We start from the raw sequence: 6,221 nt of genomic DNA, 5'->3' as shown, positions 1-6,221 counted from the left end.
GTCTGCAGGAACTGAACCTTACGACACTAGAGAAAAGAAGGGAGAGAGGAGATATGATTGGGACATATAAAAATACTCAGGGGAATTGACAAAGTGGAAATAGATGAAATGTTCACACGTAATAATAACAGAACGAGGGGACATGGGTGGAAACTGGAAACTCAGATGAGTCAGAGATGTTAGGAAGTTTTCTTTTAGCGTGAGAGTAGAGGAAAAATGGAATGCACTTGGGGAACAGGTTGTGGAAGCAAATACTATTCATACTTTTAAAACTAGGTATGATAGGGAAATGGGACAGGAGTCATTGCTGTAAACAACCGATAGCTGGAAAGGCGGGATCCAAGAGTCAATGCTCGATCCTGCAAGCACAAATAGGTGAGTACACACACACATGCCATAAGAAGGGTAGAAAGAACCTTTTCAGTATCAGAGTAGTTAAGAGACGGAATGCATTAGGAAGTGATGTGGTGGAGGCTGACTCCATACACAGTTTCAAATGTAGATATGATAGAGCCCAGTAGGCTCAGGAATCTGTACACCAGTTGATTGACAGATGAGAGGCGGGACCAAAGAGACAAAGCTCAACCACCGCAATCACAACTAGGTGAGTACACACACACACCACCTACGCCCCAGCTCATCCTTAAGAGCCTGTAAATCAGGCCTGACCCCCTTAGGGCAGTTGGAGTTCGCGAAAAGAGGTCTAAAACTTTCCTATCCATTCGTACCTTAGGTAATTAAGAGTTGTGAAACCGCCGACTCTCTCTCCTAACACGCTCCTGTTGTAAAGTGAACGTTCCTGTTGCAAGGTGAACGTTCCTCCTGCAAGGGTATATATCTTTGATGAACGTTCCTGCTGAATGATCCTCTGTCGTGCTTCTTGTTCCAGCTGGCAGTCTCTTTTGTCCTCGTGTGACGAGTCGCTCCACCTGTTTGTTCCTCATTAATGGCAATGCTCTTGGAGTCCTACTTTCAACCTTATTTAGCCTAATCGTCATTGTATTTGAAGTCTTTCATTTGTCTCAATGTCTAACTGCACCTCCTCTCTCACTCACTCACTCTCTCTCTCTCTCTCTCTCTCTCTCTCTCTCTCTCTCTCTCTCTCTCTCTCTCTCTCTCTCTCTCGGGAATCTGAATCCAGTTAGTAGGATTTTTCCGTCACTTTCGCTCATTTCCGCGTCAAAGACTTTGTCGCACCTTCGTTAACAGTTCCTCAATTGCCATTCTTTTTCCATCAATATTGCATCCAGTTTACGGCTGCGTGGTTCCATTAATTGGTGAATTGTTGACGGAAACTTATTTCTCTGCCCGACAGTGTGATTTGTAATGGTTCATGAATTTATTCTCCGGCTTTTAAAGTTAGTTCGTCTGTTGGTACGTCTGTCGTCAGTATAAAAAATTACTGATGTAATACTTCCCCGTTAACACTGTTGTCAGTATTGCTGATATTATCACGCCTGTGTTATGAATATAATTATGTGGAGAAACAATAAGACAAGATGATATTTGTAGATAAATCGCCTGGAATGTCTTTATCAAAGCTAACAGAGGTCCACCAGCCTCTGAAGCTCGAAAAACGAGAAAGATTGAGGTCAAGGGAATAAATGTGAGGAATACTATCGTATATTTTGGTATGCATTATTTAGCAAGGGGGAGAATCATTGGTTAAAGTTTCTCTCAATCTGCTCCATGGTGATACATTAGTACACGAGGAGTCACAATAACGTGGCTGAAATATGTTGACCAAACTACACACTAGAGAGTGAAGGAACGACGACGTTTCGGTCCGTCATGGACCATTCTCAAGTCGATTGTGTGGTAAGCCTATTCAATTATTACAGGGCATAGCATAACACAGTCATAACTTCGACAAAAGTATATATATTGTGACGATAATCTCCTTCAAGAGATTGAGCCTGCTCTTCCCTCCAAAATTACGTCTTCACAATTATATAAAAAGACTATGGAAGAAATGTCCAACAACGACAACAACACCAGCACCAGCAAGGCTTGCAAGGGTGAGCAGAAACGTATGCAGCCCGCCACCTGTTCGGACCCAAATCACCAAACTACCCGTTGATCGCTACGGCTCCGCTGATTGGTCGCCGGTCTGGCTGCACCTGCACTCGCCCCCCAATACTACCCGATGTCTGGGGTCGCCCCAACATCAGTCTTCAGAATGTTCCGTGCTTTCGTAGCCAGCACTCCTCCCAGCTAGACTCTAGAGTGTACTGAGAGAGGTGGTGGCTTTAAGCCAATATTCCAGCACCTCCCACTTACTGTTGTATTGCACTTCTTGTTATTTTGCCTTAACGTAACTTTTCATTTTGTCATTTAAGAATTCTTATTATTTTGATTCATTGATTTTATTATAAGAATTTGTTTGTGCATTATTTTCATGTTTTGATTTATTTAACGTCATTAAAATTTCATTGTTAAAGTTTTACTTGTGTTTTGTGTGTCTTCTCCTTACCTTACCACAGACGAAGTTCCAGTTTTTCTATTTTTTTTTATAACTATGTGACGAGGCCATACCCCTAGCCTTAAACAGCCGAACACCAACGCGTTACCGTCACAAGTTATATGGGGGCCTGTCCTAGGAGCCTCACTCAGGTACTGGTGCCAAGTGGTAATTTATGGTAAGCGTATTTAACTTTGTTAACGTAGCTTTACTATTTTTCATTCAATTTCATTTTTTATAAGGTGCGGTGTATTGTGCATTACGAGAGTAACATATAGTGAAGGTGAGACAACTTTGGATTACGTGGTGACTGTAGGCCGCAGTCATACTCTTAATTGGTCATCTCTCCCTCCATGTTATTACTCGTATTTACCATCTATGTCCCTTGAATATTTCTCATTCTGACAGATCATCATATTGGTACCCTGGTACTGTGGTCTGCCCCGGGTCAAGAGTACCCAATCTTCTGCAATCTGACTGTAGGAGGACAAAGAGGGCCATAGTTCCTCTAGCTCGAACTTTAGTTGCTGAATTGGGACCTCAGCAGCAGTTCTCGTCACCAGTTGACACCTCGCACCCCTACACGTCAGTCAGAGATGATGATACATACAACGGTAGGGAATTAGCTTATTTTTTCAGAGCACAAAAGTTCGCTAATTCTGTAAGTATCATATTAAATTCAGTGGGAAAAACTTGCTTTATGTCCTATAGAGACTTGGCAAGGTATGCCTACATTCTTGGACTACCAATTTTACTTTTGAAGCATTTAACTGTTTCATTTGTTTTCGAAACTTTGTTTCATTTGTTAGTAGGATTTTCTTGCCCTTATTCTCTTACATGAGTACCGGGTACAAGATTTCCTGCGCCCTTGATTTAATTTAATATCTTTCACTTAACGTTAATTGTTAAAGATCACACAGGATAGGTACCAGTTGCCACGTTGTCCTGTTTCTGACATTTCATTATTGAACATTCGTGTACCTTTATTTGCTAATTTCACCATGTTTCGTCTCCAAACTTTCCGTGCAAATCCAGCAGGTGAAATAGGGACTTTGAGTCGTGCCAAGAGGACTGAACTACAAACTCTTGCACATGAGTATCAACTAGAAGTTCCCTACCAAGCCAACAAAAATGACCTACACAACCTGTTGCTGGATTACTATTTAGAGCAAGGTAAGATAGACTCTGAAACTCATGAAACTTACTATATTGCAGAGAAAACTGACTTGGCTACGATGAAACTTAAACTAGAGCTGGCCAAGATTGAACGTGAGCAGCAAAGAGAAGCAGCTGCCATACGAAGGGAAGAGCACGAACGCGAAGCTGCTTTGAGGAGAGACGAACAAGAACGTGAAGCTGCCTTGAGGAGAGACGAACAAGAACGCGAAGCTGCTTTGAGGAGGGAAGAACAAGAACGAGAAATCACCCTCAGAGAACGTGAAGCTGCCTTGAGGAGAGACGAACAAGAACGTGAGGTTGCACTACTCCAGGAGCGGGAACGAGTACAGCTTGAAACCAAACGACGCGAGTTGGAGATGCAACGCGAACATGACAAGCAACAAGCGACTCTGGCTCTAGAGTGTCGTCAACGCGAAATCTCCTTGGAAACTTCACACTTCACTCAACGCCAACAAGCTACTGCCAATCTTCCCGTCAGTTTTAATATATCACATGCAAGTAAGTTAATGCCATCCTTTGTAGAAGCAGAAGTTGATGTGTTCTTTACCACCTTTGAAACCCTTGCTAATCAACTCAGTTGGCCTGTCGACCAATGGGCAACACTTCTCAGAGTCCATCTTACAGGTAGAGCTGCAGTCACACTCAGTACTTTGGCGTCTGAGAATGACTACTACACTCTGAAACAAGCAGTGTTAGACGCCTACCTACTTTCCACCGAAAGTTATAGAAGGAAATTCCGTGACCACCTGAAGGCAAGTACCACTACCTTCCTCGAGTTTGCTAACACGAAACGGAGGTATTTCATGAAATGGCTGGAAGCAGCACATGTCTCTACTTTTACAGAACTCGTGAACCTGATGCTTGTTGAAGAATTCTTGAGACGTGTGCCGCCTCCTGTCCGCCTCTACTTAGCAGATAAAGAAGAAACCGACTACCTGAAGTGTGCTAAGTCGGCTGACACTTACAGCCTCATCCACCGGCTGACACCTGAACCATCCTCCAGTAAGAAGTCGTGGTACAGTTACGAGAAGGTGAGCCCCGATCAAGCTGGTTCACAACTGTACTGCAAGTATTGTAGACTCTATGGACATACCATAGACAAGTGTGGTAAGTCTCAATACAAGGGAACCACTGACCCACAACGACCCAAACCAACTCCTCCTAAGTCCGGTAAGCCTGTGATGAATGTTGGTGTTGATGTTAGTAGATTAGAATGCGCCTCTGTGTGCCACCTATGTATGGAGATCAGATAAGAAATCAGAAGCGGGGAGCCACATAGTGCCACTCCATATTAGGTCACCCAAGGTGTGAGTGGTAGCAGTCGAAAAAACAGTGAAGATAGGTATCTATTATGTGCCACTATGATCATGTTCATTTATACAGTAAAGTATGACAATATATTTAAGTAAAAATGAATTTATTTGTATAATAAACACTCGTGGGTGAGTGCCAGTTACGCCCCCACATTCCTCTATGGGGCAGGTGTAAAACAGGTTCCTCCCGGTGAGGGTGGTCGCCCGTACCCTTCCTCGCACCTAATGGCCTTGACTTTACCGTAACAGAGTTCCACACCCAGCGGAGGTCGAGTGGGTCTTATATAGGGGTATTAAATTATAAATCTCCTCCAGGGGTTAAAAAAAATCAAAGAATTTATTAATGTTTTATTAGGTAAAAATCACAAATGATGTATAAGAAGTTAATTATGACCCCTATCCCCCCCCCTCCACCTCCCCTTCCTCATCTGAGTAGAATTCTGACGTCTCCCCATCCGTGGTGAGTGGGGGGAGGTCTTGACCCCCTCCCCCCTCTCTTGGGGGAGTGGGGTGAGTTGGCTGGTTGCCTTTTGGACGACTTTCCTTCTGACTCTCATCTGAAGTGTTCTGGAAAGAGATGGGGAAAATAATTTATAGGACTATATCTTTTATTTGAAAAATATTCTATTTCCTCTAAGAACAGTTAGTACATACCTCTCCCCCTGCAGGAGCGACCTTGTGTCCTCTACAGCAGGCATCATCAATTAGGGTACGTAACAGCATCTTGTTTGGGGCAGACCTTCCTCGTAGAATTACTACTCTACAAATGTGGACAGGTCCTAAGAATTGCACTGAAAAAAAGAAGAGGTAAAATAGAGGTTGAGCAAACTTTCTATTGTGGGAAAAAAAATAAATCTTTACCAGAAAGTGAGGGTAATACTAACCAGGCCCTTCAAGGACTTCAATCTTCCCTGCGTGTGTTTCTGGGGAGACGCCTTCCATTTGTAGGATAAGGGGGATGGGGGTCTTCTAGGGAGGTTGTGGGGTGAGAGGTGTTTTATATGTGGGGTAATCCCCCTGTTAGGTGGGTTGCCTAGCTAACAAAAATATTCTCTACACCACCTATAAGAACCAACCCTTACTCCTCTACAAAATGTCCTAACACAGTGATGTTTCATAGGAAAATATCGTCTCGCATAAGCGAGGGCTCGTTTATCATTTAATTTTAAACTAACGCTTGAAAATACATTATGTAAGTAATGTACTGTTGAAGGCAACCCCAGGTGACTCACCCTATGGACGAACATTACGCAATACAGTCCACAAGC

At 43.2% G+C, this 6,221-nt stretch overlaps 1 protein-coding gene and 1 long non-coding RNA gene across 5 annotated transcripts in view; one reads left to right on the top strand and one right to left on the bottom strand.

Annotated features, from left to right (window-relative positions):
• The window catches only part of LOC123751976 (uncharacterized), a 109,029-nt gene that overhangs the window by 44,706 nt on the left and 58,102 nt on the right, over nt 1-6,221 (top strand). The window lies entirely within an intron of this gene.
• LOC138370332 (uncharacterized) overlaps nt 5,330-6,221 on the bottom strand; it is a 70,835-nt gene continuing 69,943 nt past the window's right edge. The window contains exons 3-4 of the long non-coding RNA XR_011230094.1: nt 5,608-5,744; nt 5,330-5,520 (exon numbers count right to left, since the gene is read on the bottom strand). This is a non-coding gene — a long non-coding RNA (uncharacterized lncRNA). The remainder of the gene's footprint in view (nt 5,521-5,607; nt 5,745-6,221) is intronic.

The sequence above is a fragment of the Procambarus clarkii genome, chromosome 31 (genome assembly GCF_040958095.1).
Source record: "Procambarus clarkii isolate CNS0578487 chromosome 31, FALCON_Pclarkii_2.0, whole genome shotgun sequence".
Taxonomy (NCBI): domain Eukaryota; kingdom Metazoa; phylum Arthropoda; class Malacostraca; order Decapoda; family Cambaridae; genus Procambarus; species Procambarus clarkii.
This window is presented reverse-complemented; position numbering and strand designations above follow the sequence as displayed.